This window comes from Chiloscyllium plagiosum, unplaced genomic scaffold, assembly GCF_037043375.1.
Source record: "Chiloscyllium plagiosum isolate Xiang-an unplaced genomic scaffold, Cpla_swu_hap1 HiC_scaffold_40, whole genome shotgun sequence".
Taxonomy (NCBI): Eukaryota; Metazoa; Chordata; class Chondrichthyes; order Orectolobiformes; family Hemiscylliidae; genus Chiloscyllium; species Chiloscyllium plagiosum.
Window position 1 is genome coordinate 50,427,094 of NW_028270178.1, and position 23,798 is coordinate 50,450,891.

At 41.0% G+C, this 23,798-nt stretch overlaps 1 pseudogene across 1 annotated transcript in view; it reads left to right on the plus strand.

The window, feature by feature from the left end:
• Positions 1-16,768, plus strand: part of LOC148138513 (Ig heavy chain C region pseudogene) — a 50,632-nt pseudogene extending 33,864 nt beyond the window's left edge. The window contains exons 2-3 of the transcript XR_015753994.1: positions 15,590-15,897; positions 16,353-16,768. The product of XR_015753994.1 is annotated as an Ig heavy chain C region pseudogene (transcript). The remainder of the gene's footprint in view (positions 1-15,589; positions 15,898-16,352) is intronic.
• Positions 16,769-23,798: the final 7,030 nt, after the last annotated feature.

Sequence of the window (23,798 nt, forward strand, 5' to 3'; positions counted from 1 at the left end):
GTCTCACAGTGATATAACTGGGGTCTTGATTACTGGGGCCAAGGGACCATGGTGACAGTGACTTCAGGTAAGACCCTTGAACTTTCTTAGTGACTTTTTAAAAAATTTCTATTCATGTAACTAATTTCTGAATTAAATGAAACTCAGATTTTGTGCTGAGTTTGGTTTGGTTCGGATTGATGTTTGTTCAGACTGATTACAGACTTCAGTTAAGGCTCAGCAAATAGTTACAGTGGGGATGATGGAGTCAGTTGCTCGGTGTATCTGTTTTTTTGATCAGATGGGCATTCTGTGTGGCTGGGTCACTTGAAACACCTAATGTCTCTTAATCAGTCAGCTATAAATAATGTTTAATGTCAGTGACACCCTGACCGTGAGTTTTATTATCAACAACAAACGCTAAGAAATCAAAGATGTTCGAGACATTACTAAACATGATTAAAATATGCTAAAATATCATTATTAATTTCTTGAATACATGTTCTTACCCTGATTATATTTTCGCATTTACTTTGTTAATTAGTTGATGACAAGCAGGTTAGAAACTGTCATAAAATTTTCTTGCGGTGCTATATTGTATTCTGTTGATTAGATTCTGAGTTTGTTTTACTTGATTCTGTTGAATTGAGTTGATTGGATTTTGGCTTTGTTTTAGTTGATTCGGTTTGAACTGTGTTGATTGGATTCTGACTTTGTTTTTACTTGGTTTTGGTGAATTGTGTTGATTGGCTTTTGAAATTGTTTTATTTGATTCTGTTGAATTGAATTGTTTGGATTCTGATTATGTTTCATTCAAATCTGTTGTTTTGAGTTGATTGGATTCTGATTTTATTTTCTTTGATTCTATTGAATTGAGTTGATTGGATCTTATTCAGTTTGTGAAATTGATCAGTGTTTTTATGCTTTCTGTAATCGGTGTTTTCTTTCTGGTGAGGAGATTGACTCTCTGGATTACTTTTCATTACCAATATTTGTGAAGTTCTTTGGTTTTTCATGAATCATTTCTGCATTTGTTAAACTTATATGACACATTTTTCTCTGCTTGATTGAAAACATTACATCCATTTGTAACGGTCTGAAAAACAACTTAAGGCAGAAACCCGGAAGTGTGAGAAATGAAAAAAAACGAGTTTTTAATGCATTGACTTTTTAAAAAAAAAATCAGTTCTAATTGTAAACTAACTGAATTTTGTTTTGAGTCGCCTCATTCAGAATAAAATTTGGGACTAAAATCTGAAACTGCAGAATTGATCATATTATGTAATTTAAACTAACTTAAAATTATAATGTGGTAATATTTGTCCATTCAGTAATTTTGTTTTGACCATGAAGTGATTAATCAATATATGCCTTCAACCGCTCTACTGTGCGCTGCACAAGATTGTCATGATCAGGAAGGGTGTACAGGTTGGAAATAAATTGAACTGTTGCCAGAAAAGTTACAGCTTTAAGTGTTAAGTCCCCTCACAAACAAGGCTGCTGTTATGACTTGTTATTTCTATTCAATTTAATCATTAGTTTGCTGGATTTTGAGCAGGTTTGTTAGATTTCAATTTGTTTCTTTTTTGTGAGGTTACATCATGTTCTTGGTTCTGTTGAAAATGTTTGCAGAGCTAGTTCTGCTGCAAACACACCGTGTTGTGATCTGGTGATCGTTGATCTGTTGAGGAGGGACTGTGCTTGGGTAACATTAAATATGTTATATTTGGGAAACTGTTTTTGGTTTCTACATTGTTTTTGCAATGTTAACACAGTTGGTGACAGTGAACCGCTCCTGGTTCCTCATTCAATGCAATCATCATGCGAGGTGACATTTCATAAAGCCTGTTATTAAGTGAAAGACAAATCGCAAAGGTTTTAGAAATGAAGGGAAAACAGATACCTTCGTGCGCTATTTTTACTTAAAAGTAATAATTAAGGATTAATCTAATCCATGCTTTACAATCCAAATTCAGAACTCCACTATCTGGTTCAATCACAAGGTCTGTCTTTAAACAGTTTACAAGTCATAGAGAAATATTAATTAGAATTTGAAAAGTCTAATGTTCCAATAGTTCTTGCTCTTGAGCAAAAATGCCATGACTGTGTTATAATTGATCAAGAAACACCTTTCAATTCCGCTGCACACTACATACATATTTTTCTGGCTGGAAAAGATCATTGGCAAAGACCATTTGGAAATTCTGCTCAATTCTATGAAGAACAGGTCAGTTTCACTGCTTTGATCAGTTTCACACGTAACTTGAGTTAATTAATTGTTATGTCCCTGATTAAACTGGATTTACAGGATAAAAATAAAACATTAACTGAATTATTTTATCTGCACAGTACTTTAGGTGTTCCCAATCTGTGCATTTTAAATAAATAGTTACATTTTCCAACAAAATATCAACTGAGGAGTCATTCTTTCGAAACAACTGCTGTAGTGAATTATGTGACCAAGGCCAAATTTCGAATGAATTAAAATAATCCACTCATGACCTCGCAGGGCAGCATGGTGGCTCAGTGGGTGGCACTGCTGCCTCACAGTGCCAGGGTCCCAAATTCGATTCCACCCTCGGTGACTGCTTGTGTGGAGTTTGCACATTCTCCCTGTGTCTGCGTGGGTTTCCTTAGGGCGCTCTGGTTTCCTCCCACAGTCCAAAAGATGTGCAGGTCAGGTGATTGGCTGTGCTAAATTGCACACAGTGTTCAGGGATGTGTCGGTTAGGGTGCATTAGTCAGGGGTAAATATACATTAGGGGGAATGGGTCTGGGTGAGCTACTTACTGTTCAGAGGGTCAGTGTGGAATTGTTGGGCCAAATGGCCTGTTTCTATACTGTAGGAACCCTACTTTTAAAACCATGGGAGTGCTTGCTGAAAACGCAGAGAATTCATATTACATCGATGTGTTCAGACGGATGCAGAGTTCACAAATTTGCAAAAGACATGAACTAGAGGATAACAGAGCACATTGTTTATTCAGACACTGAAAATAGAGTAATATTTATTTTAATTAATATACTTGACCGATTTATTGCAATGTAGTGAACGGAAGGAATCTGCTCACATTAGTTAAGTGTGACAATCATTTAGATTAGATTTCCTGCAGTATGTATCGGGCCATTTGGCCCAACAAGTCCACACCGACCCTCTGAAGAGTAACCCACCCAGACCCATTCCCCTACCCTATATTTACCCCTGACTAATGCACCTAACACGATGGACGATACAGCATGACCAGTTCGCCTGACATGCACATCTTTGGATTGTGGGAGGAAACCCACACAGACACAGGGGAGATTGTGAAAACTCCACATAGGCAGTCACCCGAGGCTGGAACCGAGCCTGGGTACCTGGATCTGTGAGGCAGCAGTGCCCACATTTACTTAGACATCCGCTAAAGCGGGCAACTCCAGACAGAAGCATGTTTTCAATTCATACCTTTTTAAACAGTTTCGTTCATTAAAAGCAGTTAACAAGAAAATGACCTTGCCCTAATTCCTTCAACAGAAATGCTTTCCACACTGGAATGCAGTATTGACTTTATGCAGTGCATGCAAAATCTCCACAGTTCAAGGAACGTTTTAAGAATATGTAAAAATAATTTAGAGAATAATCCATTTCCTCCGGATCTGTGCTTTAATTGGCGATATTTCCCACCTCAATAATTTTGTTAAATACAATGACTTATTAAGTTTATTAACTCAGTGGTTATTTATGTTCATTGTGAACACATTCTTGTTCACATTAATCCTCTGGTTAATTCCTCTGATGAATGTTCAATTACAGTGAATATATTTGACGTGAGGAGTTGAGCAATGTATCCTCTAGGATTAAGTCTGTTGTGCAGTTTGTTTCAATGCTGTGTCTGACTAACTTGTCAATGGTCCTGACCATTTGTAAATTGTCCAGTTCGGATACCTGAATCTCAGACAGTTCAATTTCATCTCGCGCTTCAAAACCACTTTTTTCAGCCAGAAATACAATATTCGATTAGGTGCCTCAGAATTGAGAGCCCTGACTAAATTGTTCCAATCAGAACGAACGTTTCAGGAACAAAAGGCAGATAGCAAGAGTTTTGAAATTGGTTGTTGGCAACAAGAGATATTTGATTGAGTGAGGCAGAGGGAAATATGCTGCATATTTTCTTTGTGCCTCAGTTATGCAGGACATGTTCCGTGACACAATGTAGAATCAGAATTTTTTTGCATCTTATTGTTTGAAAACCTATTATCAGCTTTTAATGTCACTGGCAACGGTCATATTACACTTCAAAACATTTTAATCTTTTCCAAACTAAGTAGACCGTCTGGTACAGCAACATTCACAGGGGAAAGAGGAAGGGAGTTCGAGGTTGGAATCCAGTGACAGTGAATTGATGGCAATGCAATTCCTAGATTTATTCCTCTGTAGTTCCCATAGAGTTTGAACAATTTGCAGCTGCTGTCAAAGCATTCTTCGATAAATGTTGAAATGTTACTTTCATTGTACAAACATTCTGGAACAATCCCTGGTTGTTGGAAGGTGATAATAACTAACATGTTTTATGTATTGTCAAAACAGGTGGGCTGTGTTCTCCGTGATAGTGCCAAGCTCATTGTGTTCAAGTCTGTTGTGACGTTGTATTAGAGTCCCTGATTCTGTGCCAGGTGGCCTGTGTTCACTTACAACCTGTTAGAGAGGTATGTAACACAATCTCTTATCAGGTTACGTCAGTGCAAGAAAGCAGATTGACATGTCTGGGTGTTTGTTGGAATTCCACTCACAGAGGCCAGTGAAATCTATTCAATCGCTGTCCTGACTTGTGTCTCTTAGATATTAAACAGAACTTTGGTGGTTAGCAGCTTTTTCCAAATCAATATTTGTTCACAAGCTTTTGGGCATCGCTAGATGGGGTTAATGGAGTAAGTGCTCAAAGAAATCCCAGCTTTTGACTTGCTGTTCTAACAATATCATTTATAACTAATCCAGAATGAATCATTTTCGAAGCATATTTGATGAGGTTATGCTTAGGCTGTTTTACTTTATATTAAACCAGTGCTGGGGCTGAATTTGATTGTTCAGTATGGTGGGAGTTCCGCTGAATCTAACACTTGCTGCAGACGGTGAAAGCTTTTCAGTTGGTCTTCAATTGCTATCTCAGACCATCCAGTACCTCTGCTAAGAATTATTTTTCCAACAGGAGTCAAGCCAACGTAATCACTGTTTATCTCAACAGGTGTGAGCTCTTGTGCCAAATCATGAAAACAATTTGGTGAAGAGGGGGTCTCTGGATGCGAAAGGTTAACCTTGCCTTCTCTCCCCAGGAGCTGCTAGACCTGCTGAGATTCTTCAGAAATTTCTGTCTTTATTTTGGTTTTCTAGCATTTAAAGATTGTTGTTTCATTGAAAAAAGTTCTGTTCGATGAAACACGTTCTTCAGAGAAAAGATGCATTTGAACAAATTGCGAATGTTCAGAGATATTAAATATCAGAGAATCATTGAATTGGAGCGCCCTGATCTCGAGTTGTAGTTTCACAAGAAACTATTATGAAGTAACAACACACTCCAGAGCGCAGTGGCTGCTGTAATTGGGTGGAAGTTATTTTGATCACTCAGATAGAGAATGTCAATGATCCCGTTCCAAATAATCAACAGAAGGTTTTTTCTAAAGCATGTGTGAAACAATTAATTTGTTGAAATATTTTAATAAAAAGTGTTCACCGCCAGTGCTAGCTTAATGAATGACACAATGATAGGAAGGTCGGAGCAAGAGGAGGGCACTCAGCCCCTCGAGCTGTTCCACCACTTACTTAGATCATGGAGCATCTGTGAGCTAAATCCACAGGTCACCCTTTGGCTAAAACTCTTCAACACCTTTTATTAACAAGCAAAAACTATCCCAGATTTACTGATTCCACTGCCCGTAACAAAGGGAGACACCATTTCTGAAAGACAGTCCTGTGAGTACTGTGACACAATGAGGCTGGAATTAATTGCTCATGAAAGTAAAATTTAAATCTCTGACAATTTCTAATTGAAACATCCCAATCATCATATTTCTTTAATTTAACACTATACTTCCCTGGAATAAAGAAATATAATGTGTGATTGCCTTGCTAAAAATGAGGGAAGCTTCATTCCTATTATATAATTAAGAAATAGCTCTGTTCATTCAGTGAAAACACAGTCAAATCACACAAAAGAAAACCACGTCATCTTGTGCAGACACACAAGTGCCTCAAATAATTTTCAATTCTTCCAGTGGTTGTTTGAATCTCTAGACAGGTGTGGAAGTGTCAGACTTTTTATATCGCATTGAGAAACCAGTTATCATCAGTCTATTTGAATTGCTGAAGTTTGTGTGGTATTAGCACATTCACAGCGCTGTTAGGAAGTGAGTCCCATGGCTGTGATTGAGGAAGAGGAAACGAGCAGGGAAATAGTTGAGAGTCAAGTTAAAGTCTAATTTGGAGGAGAGCTTTCAGGTGAAGCATTTACATGCATGTGCGCCCTTATCCTCAAGGATCACAGCTTTGGAACATGCTGCCGAAGGGACATGTCAGCATGCAAACTGGAAGCTGAAGAAGGCCCCTCGGCCCCTCTAGAATGCTATTCCATTCATGGGATCATCATTAATCTAGCTGCTCATCAGTCTTCCCAACACACCGATAACATTGAACCTGATTGTTTACTGTTCAGCAAAAGAATGGTGAACCTTTGGAATTCTCCACCACAGAAATTGATTGAGGACAAAACATTAAATGATTTCAATAAGGAGATAGATTCCTTCAATCCTTAAAAAAAATGCTCCGGATATGTGGGAGAAAGGCAAACAGGGTACAATATTGGTTGAAAGCCATGAAAACATTGAATGGGACATGGTTTGTAAGTTTGCACGTAACACCAACATTGGTAGTATAATTGGCAGTGAAAGTTATCTAAACGTACAATGAGATCTTGATCAGCTGGGCCAATGGGCTGAGGAGTGGCAGATTGAGTGTAATTTAAATGAATACGACGTGTTGCTTTTTGAGAAGACAAATCAGGTCACAACTTACAGAGTTAATGGTAGGGCACTGGATAGTGATGTTGAACACAGGGCCCTGAGGGTCCAGACTCATAGAGTCTTACAGAGTTCATGGTAAGGCACTAGGTAGTGATATTGAACACTGAGGACCCTGAGGGTTCAGACTCAAAGATTCTTGAAAGCGTTGTCTCAAGTAGCTAGTGTGTTGAAGGCGTTTGGCACATGTACCTTCATTGGTCAGAGCACTGAGTGCAGGAGTTGGGGCTTCATGTTGTAACTGTCCAAAACATTGGAATGTACTGCCAGAGGAAGTGGTAAATGCAGAGATAGGTCCAACATTTAGAAGACATTTGAACAGCTCCAGGAACTGGATCGGTCTGGATGGATATGGGCCAAAGGCGGGCAAGTGGAATTAGTTTAATTTGGGAACTCTGGTCAGCATTGATGAGCTGGACCAAAGGAACTGTTTCTGTGCTGTACGACTTTATGACTCACTGACTTTATGGTGGAGTAGGCTCAAAGTTGGAAGGTGGTGAGCAAGTGAGGGGTAGATTAGGCATGTGGGAGAGTTTGAGTTGATAGGCTGTGAAAAGTTGGCTGGCTGCTGGGTAAGCTTGCATGCATTCTGTCTGGCAAGGTGGCATCAAGGTAAATGGTAATGATCACAGGATAATTTGGTCGAATTGTGCTTGGTAGGTGTGGGGTAGTTTGAGCTGAAATGCAGGAGGTCTGTCTTTGCCAGGCTGGTTTATGGAGAGGTGAGCAGGATGCCAGGCTGGTTAGTGTAGAGGTGGGCAGTGTGCCGGGCTGGTTAGTGCAGAGGTGGGCAATGTGCCAGGCTGGTTAGTGTAGAGGTGGGCAGAGTGCCAGGATGTTTCGGGGGTGGAAGGTCACTGTAATGAAGTGACAGGGGGACGTGTTGTCCAAATGCAAAGCTCGGAGTCTGGCAAAATGGTGGGTGGTAAAGGACAGATGTGAAAGGAGCTGGGATGCAATGTGCTCAGGTTGACTTGGGTAAGGTGAGAGGTCAGTGATCAAGGGCTGAGGTCATGTCTTGGGTAGTGGGCTTTTGACAGAGGTTGTGAAAATGATGGTGCCAGGTCCAGTCAGGGCCAGATTCACCATGGGCCAGGTGCAGGGCGGCAGGAGTGTAAATGAGTGAAAGGAATTGAGATCATATGTCCATCTGGAATATAGAATATAGAACATTACGGTGCAGTACAGGCCCTTCAGCCCTCGATGTTGCGCTGACCTGTGGAACCAATCTGAAGCCTATCTATCTTACACGATTCCATTTTTATCCATATGTTTATCCAATGACCTTTTCAATGCCCTTAAAGTTGGCGAGTGTACTACTGTTGCAGGCAGTTCGTTCCATGGCCCTACTACTCTCTGAGTAAAGAAACAACCTCTGACATCTGTCATCTATGTCCTCCCCCGCCAGCTATCACTATTCAAGGAAAAAAACTTTCACTGTCCACCCTCTGTTTATCTTTTATGTCTCAATTAAGTAACCTCTCAACCTTCTTCTCTCAAATAAAAACAGCCTCAAGACCCTCATCCTTTCCTAATTAAACCTTCCCGCCATACCAATCAACATCCTGGTAAACCTCCTCTCAACTCTTCCAAAGCTTCCACATTCTTTCTATTCTGTGCTGACCAGAACAGTACACAATACTTCCAAGTGCGGCCCACGAGAGTTTTGTACAGCCGCAGCCTAACCTCGTGGTTCTGAAACTCAGTTCCTCTATCGATGAAAGCCAACACAAAGTATACCTTCTTAACAACTCTGTCAAACTGGCTGGCAACTTTTAGGGATCTATGTACATGGACACCGAGATCTCTCTGCTCAGCTACACTACCAACATGGATTGCCTTGGATGTGATCCGTGTGATAGGGGTTGTGTGTTCCGGGCATGAATGGGTGTATAGCAGGGTAGGGTTTGTCAATGTGAGTGGGAATTTAGGTCTAGACAGAGTAAGTGCAGTGGTTAGTCTGAAAGATGAGGTTTGCTGGTGAACTGTGTGTCAGTTTGATAGCTTTTAAAATTAAAGATTACTTGTTCATTTCTCAAATCATATTTACGCAAATACTCAGCTGTAACACTCCAAAGTCTCTGAACCTTTATGGTCCTCAATTTTTCAGAGGCCTCCAGAATTCAGATAATTGTAAATGATATGTTTCAACTTCCAGACAATTGGCATGAGTTCAGCCGTGACAGCCATCCTCCCCGTCCCAGTGCTCAGCTCCTGCCTGTGCTGCTGCTGCAGTGACCTCCCTCCCAGAGAGAACATTCTGCCTTGCATTGATAAGTGAGGAAGGCTCACTGGGCCTGATTTCCAAGTATGGGGACGGCAAACACGAGGGGACACAACTTTAAAGTGAGGGGAGATAGGTATAAGACAGATGTCAGAGGTAGTTTCTTTACTCATTGAGTAGTAAGGGTATGGAATGCTTTGCCTGAAACGGTAGTAGATTCGCCAAGTTTAAGTACATTTAAGTCGTCATTGGACAAACATATGGACGTACATGGGTCAGTGTAGGTGGGATGGGCTTCAGATAAATATGACAGGGCAGCGCAACATCGAGGGCCGAAGGGCCTGTACTGCGCTGTTATGTTCTATGTTCTATGATTCACTCTGATTTCTCTCCGGGGGTACTGCCAGCTGTTGGGTATTTCCAGCAGCACGACACCAAGTGGGGCAGCACGCTGGTTCCGTGGTTAGTGCTGATGCCTCACAGTGCTAGGGACTCGGCTTCCATTCCAGGGGAGACCCCACCACCAAGGATATATTTCCCTCCCCTCCCCTATCAGCATTCCGTAAAGACCACTCCCTCCGTGACTCCCTCGTCAGATCCACACCCCCCACCAACCCAACCTCCACTCCCGGCACCTTCCCCTGCAACCGCAGGAGGTGCAAGACTTGCACCCACACCTCCCCCCTCACCTCCCTCCAAGGCCCCAAAGGAAACTTCCATATCCGCCACAGATTCACCTGTACCTCCACACATATCATCTATTGCATCCTTTGCACCCGATGTTGCCTCCTCTATATTGGGGAGACAGGCCGCCTACTTGCGGAGCGTTTCAGAGAACACCTCTGGGACACCCGGACCAACCAACCCAACCACCCTGTAGCTCAACATTTCAATTCCCCCTCCCACTCCACCAAGGATATGCAGGTCATTGGACTCCTCCATCGTCAGACCACAGCGAAACGACGGTTGGAGGAAGAACGCCTCATCTTCCGGCTAGGAACCCTCCAACCACAAGGGATGAACTCGGATTTCACCAGTTTCCTCATTTCCCCTCCCCCCAGCCTGTCTCAGTCAAATCCATCAAATTCAGCACCGCCTTCCTAACCTGCAATCTTCTTCCCGACCTCTCCGCCCCCACCACAGTCTGACCTATCACCCTCACCATGATCCATTGCCTTGTGTGACTTGCCCTTGCAAGGATACTTCATACTTATTATGAGGCGCTCAGTCTCTACATGACTTATAGGTGCTGAGCTCCAGGCTAACACCACCCTCTGTTTGATTTTGTTTTCTCCTGAGATCCACTTGGAAGCTCCTGGCCTTACCTTCACCCTGTGCCCCTGAGGCATTGATCTCTCCAACAAGGGGAAAGGTTTCATCCAGTTTACCCTGTCTATGCCTAAAATAATTCTAGACATCATGGGATAATCTTCTCCCTAATTCTCCTCTGCTCCAAGGAAAACCCCTGTCTATCTAATCTAGTTTCCTAACTAAAACCCTCCAACCCAGGCAAGATCCTGGCAAATCTCATCAATACTGCCTTCAGTGTAATCACATTCCTTCGATAACATGCACACAACGCTTCAGTATGGCCTAACCAGTGTTTTATTAAGTTCCAGTATCATCTCACCATTCTTCATTGTCAATGTCGAGGCTAATAAAAGCAAATATCCTCCCACTTTCTTAGCCCCTTTATCCAGACGACACAGTACTATAGGGGATCGGTGGGTACATGCACCAAAGATCCTCAGGCCTTTCCAGGGTTCCACCATTCAAAACGTCATACCTCACAGATTCTTCTGCCGAATTACATCACCTTACATTTATTCAGAATAATTTCCATTTGCAACTTTTCTCTTCACATACAACCAACCCTTTTATATCCTCCTGCAATCTAAAGCCATTATGCTCATGACTTACCAACATGACAGTTTTCATTTCATCTGTGAATTCACTGGTTCATCCTCCTAAAGTTGAGTCTCAATCATTGGTATGTAAGAGAAATAGCACGGAAATCAACACCAATCCCTACAGAACACCAGGAGACATAGATTTCCAGTCACGCAGACACCCGATGACTATCATCGCCTGCTCCCATCACTCAGCCAGTTCTAGATCCAATCTGTCAAATTAACTCGGATCCCATTGGCTCTGATTATTGCTATCATCTGGACATCGAGTTATCTCTATGAAAACTACTATCAAATTGTTACACATGACTTCCTCTCAATAAAACTGTGCTGAAAATTGTTGATGTATCTTGCAAATGAAGACTAATTTCACTTCTCAATAGTTTCCTTACCACTGAGACTAGCTTGACAGATCTGTGCTTTCATTATTTATCTCTTCCTTCGTCCTGCATAACAGTGCAACGTTGGCTGATCTACACTCACTTGGCACAACTGCTGTGGTCAGACAGGAATTCTAAATTATTGTCAGCGACCCAACTATTTCATCATTTGCATCGCTCAACCGCTCGGTATACTTTTCATCTGCCCTGGAAATAAAACCACTTTTCATTCAGCAAGACAACACAGAACATCACGTCATGTGTCCTAATTTCTGAAAGTACATCACAACACCCCACATTGTCCCTCTTCCTAGTGAACACTGACACAACACATTCGTTTTGACCACAACCTAATCCTCCGGCTCCACTCCAATAATAACACTTAATGGGCATTACTGTTTCCCGAACAATTCTTTTATTATGAATGAGCCTGTAACTTTTAAAAATATTTTCCTTCATTTTGACTGCTATTATTTTTTCATGGTCCTTTTTGCTCTTCTAATTCCTTTGTCTTTCAAACTCCCCGTTGCACGTACTGTACTCCATATTAGTTTCTATTGTTTTGAGATTTCAGTATAGACCGGAAGCCTCCCTTGTTTCTCTTTATCTCCCCCTCCATGCACTTTGGTGTCCAGAGCCCGCTGCATTCTTGGTCCCACGCAGTGGCTTCCTGGGAAATGTCCTCCCTGTGATTTTCCTATCTCTTTCTTAAATGTGTCACACTGCTCTAACTCAGATTTACCAATAAGTGTCAGCTTCCAGTCCTCTCTGGTCAAGTCATTACCTGATCTTACTAAAATTGTCCTTCCCCTTTTCAGAACTTTGGGCCAATTTCTATTCCTTTGCAGTACAATCTGAAATCCAACTGATTTACCATCACTGTCTGCAAAGTGCTCCACCATTGGTGTTTTACCCACTGGGTCGACTTCATTCCCTAAAGTTAAGTTCCAGTTCACCCCTCTCTTGCAAGGTCTGGATTAAAATTCTCTGTATTAAACACATACTTTGTTCAAATATTCTCCAGGGGGCATTTTCAGAATTGTGCTCCCTCTAAATTTTTGACAAAGTGAATATCCAAGCCTATGCTGAGGAAGTGAAAAACCTCTTCTCTCATTCCCCTATTTAATTTACATGTCTCTGAAATTTGCCCATGTATTTGCACTTGGTCTTTTGGACCAATAGTAAGGTCTATCGTGCTCTCCCAATAGTTATGTTTGTTGTGTTTTGCTTTGAAGTACTGTCCATTTGCCTTTGTTCAAGGAGGTATCCATGATTTCATTTCTCTTTACAGCCTAAAATATTCTTGTCAGAATTGCAACAGAAACAACATTCTGTACCGCACATCCCCGCCCCCATCATTTTCCATCTTTCCCTGTCTCGCCTGAAGGCACCAAATCCTGGAATATTGAATAGCCACTCCTGCCTGGCTCTCAATATGTCTCCGTGATAGCAACTGCGTCATTTCCTCATTTATGCCGGTAATTAATCTGTCTTGTTCATCAGACTCTGTCATTAAAACGAATACCATCCAACGTTGCTATCTCCCTTCTGATTCAACCGGCCGATAGTTTCGAGACCTCTTTGACTCACTTGCAGTGCCCTATAATTTTAGCCTTTCACATTGTCCTGCTGATCTTTCTGTGTGGATCCCAGCTTCTCCAGCACTCTGCACAATTATGATTCTTGTATCCATTAACCATAAGAAACCTTGATATATGAGAACTGATTATATTTGTTATGAAATTCATCAGATAATTTATGCGATGTGTTTCCTAAAGGTACAAGTCCTCTCCCACCAACCCTTCTCCTAACTGTGAGCTCCAGTGAAGAAATCGCAAGCAGCAAGTTTGCAACCGTCGTCTGTTCAATCATCGATTTCCATCCGAAGTCAATCTCCGTGAGTTGGTTGAAAAATGGCCGACCCTTGGATTCTGGCTTCTTCACGTCTCCCGTGTGTGAGGCGAACGGGACTTCTCGGTGACGAGTCGGCTGATGGTCCCTTATGGTGAATGGTTCAACAGCGCAGTCTATACCTGCCAGGTCACTCATGGAGAGAACACTCAAAGTAAAAACATCACCGCACTCCAGGGTCAGAGACACAGACTGAGAGAGCTACAAATCACTCTGAACTCTGATGTGAATCAAACACACGAATTTATCAGGCGTAGTAAACAGCACAGTACAGCTTCTCGTTTCCCAACATGCCACGTATCTCATTTAAGTTTGAGTGTTACATTAGCATTGCTCATAATTCAACATTTTGGCAAGTCAGAAAAGCATGTTTCCTCTCTGTTGAAGATAGATATATAGACAGTGAGCTTTGTTAAATAGTTTGTTGCCTGACCATGCTGGGAGAGGCATTCAGAGTGCTGAATCCTTGCCTGGTAGCCGCTTCAAGGATAAGTTTGGAGGTGGAGGGGGGATATTGGAGAGATATGTGATTGAAACATAGAAAATACTGAGAGACTGAGGTCGAGTGAATGTGGAATAGATGCTTTGACTGGTAGGCGAGACTAGGACCCAAAGGCACAATCTCAGGGCCAAAGGGGCACCGTTTAGAACTGAGATGGGGAGGAATTTCTTCAGCCAGGGGGTGATGAGTCTGTGGAACATGTTGCTGCAGAAAGCTTTGGAGGCCAGGCCATTGTGTGTATTCAAGCCAGAGATAGATCACTCTTGTTTAGTACGGGGAGAAGGCAGGAGAATGGCTTTAGCCCGAAACGTCGATTTTCCTGCTCGTCGGATGCTGCCTGATCTGCTGTGCTTTTCCAGCATCATTCTGATCTAAACTTTGGATTGGCCGAACAGCCTTATTCTGATCCTCTATCAAATTGACGTGGTGAAAATATGCAGTGACCCTTACTTGAGAATAAATCAAAATGCGTTCAATGCTTCATTCCCTGCTCAGGAATGACCTGTTGGTTGGACATTGTACGACATCGATTTTTATCTGGTACTGAGCCCTTTAACTTCATTTTTGGGATCAGACCACAGACCAAGTGGGTATCACATTTGATGAACTGGGATAAACATGATCTCACTGAGCTGCTTTAAGATGCTTTCTGTAATTAGTGGATGAGGCAGGAGAATAGATTCTGGTGGGAATGCGACAATAGGAATATAGGGATGAATGAACTAGGAACTCGAGACAGGCTGATTTAGCCTGGTTTGGGGTGATGATGTTTACACAGTGAGTCGTGGATGTCTACAAAATTAGTGCACATTTCCATCGAGTTTGTAGATTAATTTAAGACGCTTTTGTTTGTTTGTTTTTTTCTCCCCTGCTCTATGAAGAAATTAAAAAATGCAGCTTGGTAAATAAAGTGAAAGTACAGACCAGTTATGAACTAACTGAATAGAGCGAAAGACTTAAGGAGATGGGTGTCCTTCTCGATATACAATGCTGTACTCAATGTCTTGTTTTCAGATCTACTCCAAACACAGCCCACGAGGAACAATGACATAAATTAGAGAATGACATCACACCAATAACGCAAAGTATTTTTGATCACATTAAATATAATGAACAGAATTTCCATGGCTGTTCACCGCTCCTGTAACACTTTAGAACTCTGCAAAGAGAATAATTATTATTTATTACAATTTGTCCAAAATTTGGGATGTGATTCGGCAGTCAGTGTGACCAGCAGCACTTGTACCAAAAGGTTATGAACATGGAAATGAGCTCATTATATTCAGATTACTCTTGTCACAAGTATCAATAGATGGTCTTAAGTGAGAGACAAACTCTGAAAGAAAGGTCATTCCATGGGTTACATGATGGTATCTTCGATGATTTTACTTTTTTCACAGCTTTCACTTGTTACAAAGCCAGTGTTCATTCGGAATAATTACACAGGGTATGTTATAGGTAATCACAAATGTTTCACAGATCAAAATACATCAACAATAGTAAGCATCGTTTCAGAATAGTTGGAGTTGCCATTTTGAAGGTGGTGTCTTCACCCTGTGAAGGAGTAATCTGAAGATTGGCGGTTTGTATCAGAAAGGGGCATTTTTCATTGACTTTGATTTTTGTTTCATAGAAGATACGAGAGCCACCCTAACACCGTTAAAATCCTCCCACCGCCAGTATAACAAGTCTTACTGGAGGCGACGGTGACGTTAACCTGCGTTGTGTCCAATCTTCCTTCTGGAGTCAACGTGACCTGGAGACAAGAAAAGAAGCCTCTGAAATCAGAGATTGCTGAGCAGCCTGAACAGAATCCCGACAGCGTGATCAGCAAATTAGACATTTCTACTGAAGCCTGGCTGAGTGGCGTTACTTTTGAATGTGTGGTGTACCATCAGAATCTACCGACTCTGCTGAGAGACTCCATCCACAAGGAGAAAGGTGAGCGGTGAGATTAAAGCACAAAGGATCCCATGTGTAATCCAGATCCAGTTACATCAATGGCAGGTTTTGATTGGTAATGAACCAACACCGTTGGGAGCATTAATGATGCATCTGAAGGCAGGATAGCTAAGTAGCTGATTCAGAAAAAGATGGACCAAAGGATATTGTATTCTGATTAAGTCAGATAAGGTGGGAAGAAGCCTGGGTTGTGACGCCACCATCAGCAATGACAAATGGACAGAATGCCCTTGTTGTGGGCTGGAAACATGGAGGCAACATTCACATTAAACTTTCCTTGTTTTACTGGACAGTATGCGTACCATTCTGCTCCTTTAGAAAACGAGAGTGAATAAATCCCAAATTAAACATGGCGTATTTTAATATTTAGTGAAATTGTGATATTGGTTCAGGATTTTTTTGGTTGATTTATATTTGTCTCAAATATTCTGCAGTGATTAATCCGCTGGACCCATCAGTGTCGGTCCTCCTGCCACCAACAGAAGAAATGTTCTCTCAGAGGTTTCTCTCCCTCACCTGTTTAGTGAGAGGTTTCTCCCCTCGAGAGATCTTCGTCAAGTGGACAAACAATGACAAGCCAGTGAATCCCAGTAACTACAAGAACACCGAGGTGATGGCGGAGAGTGACAACACCTCCTTCTTCATGTACAGCCTGTTATCCATTACAGCGGAGGAGTGGGCCAGCGGTGCTTCTTACTCCTGTGTGGTGGGACATGAAGCGATTCCATTGAAGATCATCAACAGAACAGTCGATAAATCCAGCGGTAAACCGAGTTTTGTAAACATTTCACTTGCACTGATGGACACTGTTAATTCATGTCAATAAAAATCTCAAAGTTGCATTTAATAATTCAACAGAAGTAATGAAGTGGTTTTTTTCCTCCAGTTGTGAGTTAAATACTGAATTAGTTGTTTCTCACTCTGACTTACATTCCATCTGTGTAGTTAAAGTGGATTATTAACAGGTCTAGAGTGAGTGTCTTGTGCAGTTAATGTTCCCTGCTCAGATACACCCTGGGTCAGAGATAGAGTAAAGCTCACTCATTGCAGGATTCCGCCAAGGACGTTATTCATCCTAAATCCCTCTGTGACAAAATCTGACAATGTCCATTTTATGTCAAGAGTAGGGCACGAGTTTTGAACTTGGTGTTTTCGATTCCCCCCATTTACATTCTTACAAAATTCATGTCAGTTTTAAACTGCCAAATTGCACCAATTGGAAATGTAAATTTAAGACACTTTAAAATTAAATTTGATTGGAACATACCAATCGTAAAGAGTGCAGAACAGTTTGCATGTAGCCTTTGTTTCTGGGGAACTGCCAGGGATTTTGCGCCAGCGCATGAGTTGACAGAATGTATCTTCACTTTCACACCAAAGAGAATCAACAGACAAGTTGTTGTGGAGCAGAGGGGAGGGGAACGATGAATGGGCTGTCCTCTTGCTCCCTGTGCAGAGTTTTCATGGTAGATGTCCTCTGTAATGTAACCCAGTTGCTAACAGGATTAGTCAGCTTCTTGCTTACTGTCCAAAGATTTAACATTTCCATGCAAAACAATACCTTTGAAGCATGTTAGACACACTTGGCTCTGTTAACAAATGATTAACATTGATTCCCATAATCCAAAACTGGTGTTTGCATCGTCCCAGTTTGAATTCCATAGTTTTGTCTCAGTTTTCTGGAGCACATGGGATCAATTCTGGTATTCGAATACCTGATATCATTTTGTTTCACATACGGAACACAAGTAGACATTTTCTAATAAACATATTCAGAAATGTTATCTCTGGGGCAGTGGGGATTTGAACTCACGCCTTTTCTCTCAGAGACAGAAGTTCTATCACTGCAACAGAAGAGTTGCTCATAAAACGCTTATCTCTGCACGACGATGGGAAATGTTTCCTGTAACACCAAGGTCAAATCGAATTATGGGCAATCCATTAAAATTAGAACAATAAATTAGAATAATGAAAATTGCAGTCTGGTATAAGAACAGATGCAGAGAGATGATCGCAAATACACACGTATTGACACATATTTATGTGCATACTCAAATGTGCATATAGATAAGATGTCACACACGCATACTCGCACCGAGCCACACATGCAAATGGTACTTGAACACCCACCTAAGCTCATACAGAAACTCACATACACCAAAAGAAAATCATTTGCACAAACGAACAGGAGTACTCACATATAACCATGAGAAACATCGACACACGGTAATACACAAATGGGCATGAATACATATACATTCATACAGCACAATGCGTACAGACATACACACATGAACACACAGATACAAATTCCGAAAAATGTCCTCCCACATGTCAACTCAGACAGGCACGTAAGTGCACAGAGATAAACATTAACATCATTATTTTCCCATTTTCCGAATCACAAACATACGATGACAGAAGCAGCTTAATTAGTTATTTTTAAACCACATTGATCAGCATGGACACAATATCACACGCACACACAAATTCAGAGTCTCACATGCAGACACACAAGTGCATAGATGAACAAATAGAGGGGCATTTATTAAATAAGGATAATGGGCACAAGCATCAGCAAGCATACACAAACAATAGCACAAACAAGCTTATCAGGAGATGGTTTGGGAAAGATTGCCACACAAGCAATCATCATCATATAAATATAAACATCCATAAAAACATAACATTGCATGCTAACATTTATTAAGCATAAACATGAAAATAACCTAGTTTAGGTAGGATCTGAAACAGACACATAAGCACACATTTTAGATAGCACTAATGAAAAGTGAACACTCACAAAGGCATTACAAGATAAGCATAGGCAGCAACGAAGTGGCATATTAGCATGATGATGCTTACACAATGTGAAAAGACAAAAAATTAGGTGCACAAACACATGAGCACACCAGCAGTAAAGGAACAAGAATATGTTTATTCATTCACAGACTCCAACATGGGCAAGAGTGAAGTAAGAGACTCTCATAACCACATACACAAACATGAAAGGAAAACCAAACACACCAAGCAGTAGATCAAATAAATTAAGGGACAAACGTACAAAAACTTATTCCTAAATATACAGATCCTACAAACAAAAATATGAAGCAATGTCCTGACTGTGATGTCACTTATATTCATGATTTGCCAAGCAATTGGTCACCAATATAAAAGATGAGAATCACATTTGAACTTTTGTTCAGTGATGGCCACAATTTTCAACTAAAGTGCTGTCACAGCCTATATTTAAAATATAATGATATAATTAAAATCATCATTCGTAATAAGCATTCCTCAAATAATAATATCCTTAAATAATAGATGAAAAGAAAAATAATTTAAAACGTTCTGACATGGACAATGAAGAAAGAACATGTGCAGTTAGTATTTGTAAATTCTTGCTGAGAGTCAATAATGCACTAATAGATACAGATAAGAGTCACACTTGAGAAATACCTGACGGCTTTATGAAGATGTAATGGTCTCCAATTACATGACTTGGATGCAGATAGATCGATCTGGATCAATAAACAATCTAAATGCGTTCTCTCGGCTTTATATTCATATATTCAATAGATCGCACTTGGATTGAAGACTATGAGGATGATAACAGCAACATTTGGACAACTGCTTCCATGTTCATCACCTTGTTCTCCCTGAGTATTTTCTACAGCGCTGCCGTCACTCTGGTGAAGGTGAGAATAATCACATCTTTCTCACGCCAAGCAGCCCAATATGTTTTGTGAAATCTCTAAGTGTGCCATTGAATAAACATTATATTTGAAAGTCCCTGATCATAAATATCTGTTTCATTGCTTTCTCTCTCTTTTTCAGGTTAAGTGAATGAGTTGTGGGCCACTTTGATTTTCCTGATCTGCTTATCAAGGTCTCTGAATTCCCAATCTCCAAACTGTCCTGTTGCTGACTCTAACAGTGAGATTATTTCAGTGTATTAGCGTGTAACTGAGACAATTATTGATGGATTTTCCTTTTTACTTTGATATCTTTGAGATGGTTGTAGTTGGAAGAATTTGTAGCTTCCCAGTTGTTTGAAGCCCGTTTGTTTTGTTTTTATTTGTTCCTTACTCAGAATGGTTGCCTACCCTTTCTGATGAGCCGTTGTATTCCCTTTCTTGTGACTGTTACTGATGTACAGAAAATTCCCAGCTCACAGCGCATGTGTTCTCGTCTCAATGTGGCATCCAGCCATTATATTCACTTCTATTAGCTTTTACATCAACCTTTTGGATACAAATGTTTTCTGAAATGGTTAATAAATCTCGAATGAATATGCACTAACCTTGAGTTTGCTCAATTCTTTATCCAAGGCCAGTCAGTAATAATACATTTTCCCACATCCTACTCCTTTCCCAGCCAAATACTTTCACTTGTTCTGTTTGGTTGTGTTTCATCCAGTCATTTAGTTTAATGCTGCGCTACCATGCAGCCCACTAATGTTAATACATCTTTCACACGATATGCCTGATGGAACACTCCAGAGGCAGAATGATTAGAGAACATTTCCGCTTATGCAGCAAGGGTCACGACCTCGGGTCACCTAATGATACAAATTAGGAGCTTTGCTCCACCAGAAGCCGAAAAAAGGCAGACAACGGAGTTTGAAAATTTACTCTACACTCTCTAAACTAAAAGTACTCCCAATGTCAGGGCAGCCTGGGTTAATAATGCAGAAATCGCCACCGAAATCGCCCAACGAAACATTCATCACCCAAAAATGTCAACGTTCAGTCAGGTATTCAGACAACAACACGTGCACAATCCAAGGGCAGATTCTCAGAACTGGAGTTTTTCTCACACATAAATCTCATGGAGCACAATTCCTGGGATCTACTTGACAAACCACACCTGTCAAATCCCAGGGAATGAGACTGAGATCTGTCTGATAAAGAGATATTGCTGAACAGCAACCCTCAAAAATAATAAATCAGAGGTCGATGTTGATCAGGCAAGGCACAGCTCATGAGTACTTGAAATATTCAGCCATTGAGATCCATATGACGCAAGACGGAATTGAGAACCAATCATAGCAACTGTTCACAGAGTCTGGAAACTATCAGCAGAGGAGAACATTCTCAATTTCTCAGAGTTGGTGAGGTGTATCATCCCGGGAATAGTGTTGTGAATCAGTCACGCACCCAATCTCATAACTTTGCATTTCTTTTCAAAAACGTGGCACCTGAAACTAGATGCAACATTCCAGGTGAGACAAGAGACTGTTTTATTTCAGTTTAACATAATTGCTTTGTGTTTGTTCTCTCCAGCGTAGGGTGATGAAGTCGGGTTTATTTGCTCTTCTGTCCATGTGTCATGGTACATTTCCTGATTTGTGCTCATATACACGGGGGATCTTCTGCTCCTTCACCCCTTTGGGTTTACCCCCTTACTATTGTATGTTCCCCTGAGTTCATCACAAAACAAAGAAGCACGTTACACCTCCCTGAGACTGAGATCTATCTGACACACCGATATTAATGAATAACAATCCTCAACAATTATAAATCACAGGTTGATTTCGATCAGGGAAGGCAGAGATTAGAAGTTCTGGAAACCCTGCTGCTTTCCATGTCCTTTCCCACAAGCCGTCTGTCAAGATCTGAAGCTCTTAGCTGTTCTTCCAATATCCAAACATTTTATTTTAAATTGCTATTAATATTTTTCTGTAATTTTGCATTATAGACCAAAGCACAGGTTGAACCAAAAAGGACTCCAAACACTGAACTCTGAGAAAGTACACGATAAGGCAATCTACATTCTGAAACAGCAAACACCCGTTCACAAATGGTTAACAAGTACAAAACAGCGGATGAGATTAACTTGAACTCATCAAAATAAAAGGAAAGTACTCTGGAGGTAGAGCGGTGTAGGCAAGACCTGGGCAGACAGAATGGAGTTCGTTTTTAAAATTCTTGTTTCTATCCAGAATTTTCCTTCCACACAATGTTACCTTTTATTTCCCAGCACCTAAGTCACCCATAGTATCTTTATTTTCAGCTACTAACCATCACTAGTAAATTGAATAATTTATGTTCAAAGCCCCTACCACCATCAAAGGTACAGCAGAAGTAGGAAGAGCTAGAAGGAAATTGGAGTCAATTTTTCTTGTGGTGAAACATTACTACTGTTCTAACACAAGGTATTTCTGAGGGATGGTCGAGTGAAGCTATGTGGATGGAACTCAGAAATAAGAAAAGCATGATTACTTTGATTCGATTGTAATAGTCCCCCCGGTAGTCAGAGTGAAATTGAGTAGCAAATATGTCGAAAGATCTTATTTATACGTAAGAATAATAGGATTGTAATAATAGCAAATTTTAACCTTCCAAACATAAAGTGGGACAGCCATGGTTTTAAGAGCTTGGATGGTGAGGAATTTGGTAAGTGCTAAAGTCAATTTTCTTCATTAATATGCAGATGTAACTACCACAGAAGGAGCAAACCTGACCTACTCTTGTGATATAAGGCAGGGCAAGTGACTGAATGGTTAGTAGGGGAGCTTTTTGGGGCCGGGGTCATAATTCGATTAGTTGTAAAATATTTATGGAAAGGATTGGCATTATATATAAGTTAAAGTTCTTAATTGGACGAGGGCAAATTTTGATAGTATGAGACAAAAACCTTCAAGGGTTGATTGGAGTAGACTGTTTGCAGCTCAAGGGGCGGCACAGTGGCACAGTGGTTAGCACTGCTGCCTCACAGCGCCAGAGACCCTGGTTCAATTCCCGCCTCAGGTCATAGTGTTAGGTGAGGGGTAAATGTAGGGGTATGGGTGGGTTGCGTTTCGGCGGGTCGGTGTGGACTTGTTGGGCCGAAGGGCCTGTTTCCACACTGTAATGTAATCTAATCTAAACGAGAGTTAGGAGGCGTGATGTTTCTGTTAGTGTGAAGATAAGGCTGGTAAGAGGAGGGAACGCTGGAGGAATAAAGATATTGAGGCTCTGGTTCAGATTAAGAATGATTCGTATATTCGATATAGAGAACTGAGATCAAGTGAATCCCGAAGAGTACAAGAGGTGCAGGGACATTGTAAAGAGGGAACTGAGGAGGGCAAGAAAGGAAAATGAGATAACCTTGGGAGATAATGTTAAAGATAATCCAAAGAGATTCGACTAGTACATTAAGAGCAAAGAGGTGAATCATAGAGTCATAGAGTTGTACAACTTGGAAACAGATCTTTCAGTCTCACTCGCCCATGCTGACCAGATATCCTAAACTAATCTAGTCTCTTTTGCCAGTACTTGGCCCAACCCCTCTAAACCCTCCTATTCGTCTACACACTCAGATGCCTTTTAAATGTTGAAATTGCACCAGCCTCCACTGCTTCCTGTGTCAGTTCATTCCATACACACCATCCCCTACATGAAAAAGTAACTCCTTAGCTACTTTCAACTTATTCCCCTCTCACTCTAAACCTATACTCACGAGTATAGGTTCAGACGAGATTCCACCCACCCCAGGGAAAAAGACCTTGTCTATTCACTGTATCCATGCCTCTGATGATTTTATAAACCTTTATAAAGTCACCCCTCAGCCTCCAACGCTCAAGGGAAATCAGCCGCAGCTCATTCAGCCTCTCCCTATATAACTCTACATGGCTGTGAATATGTATAAGCCTAGAGGGATGGTTTCATAAATCATGTTACATTTTATATAAACGCTGTTTTTTTTATTATCATTTAGTTTAAAATGGAGGACGGGTGCCTTTTCAATTTCATACCAGTAGCACAGAAAGACCTGGGGAAATAAACTGCAACAAAAAAGAAATGGACAAAAGTGATTGCACTACGGATAATCTCACCATATCATTCGTGTAAAAAATAATTCCCTGCTTTGACCTTGAAGTTAATAGAGTCTATTAA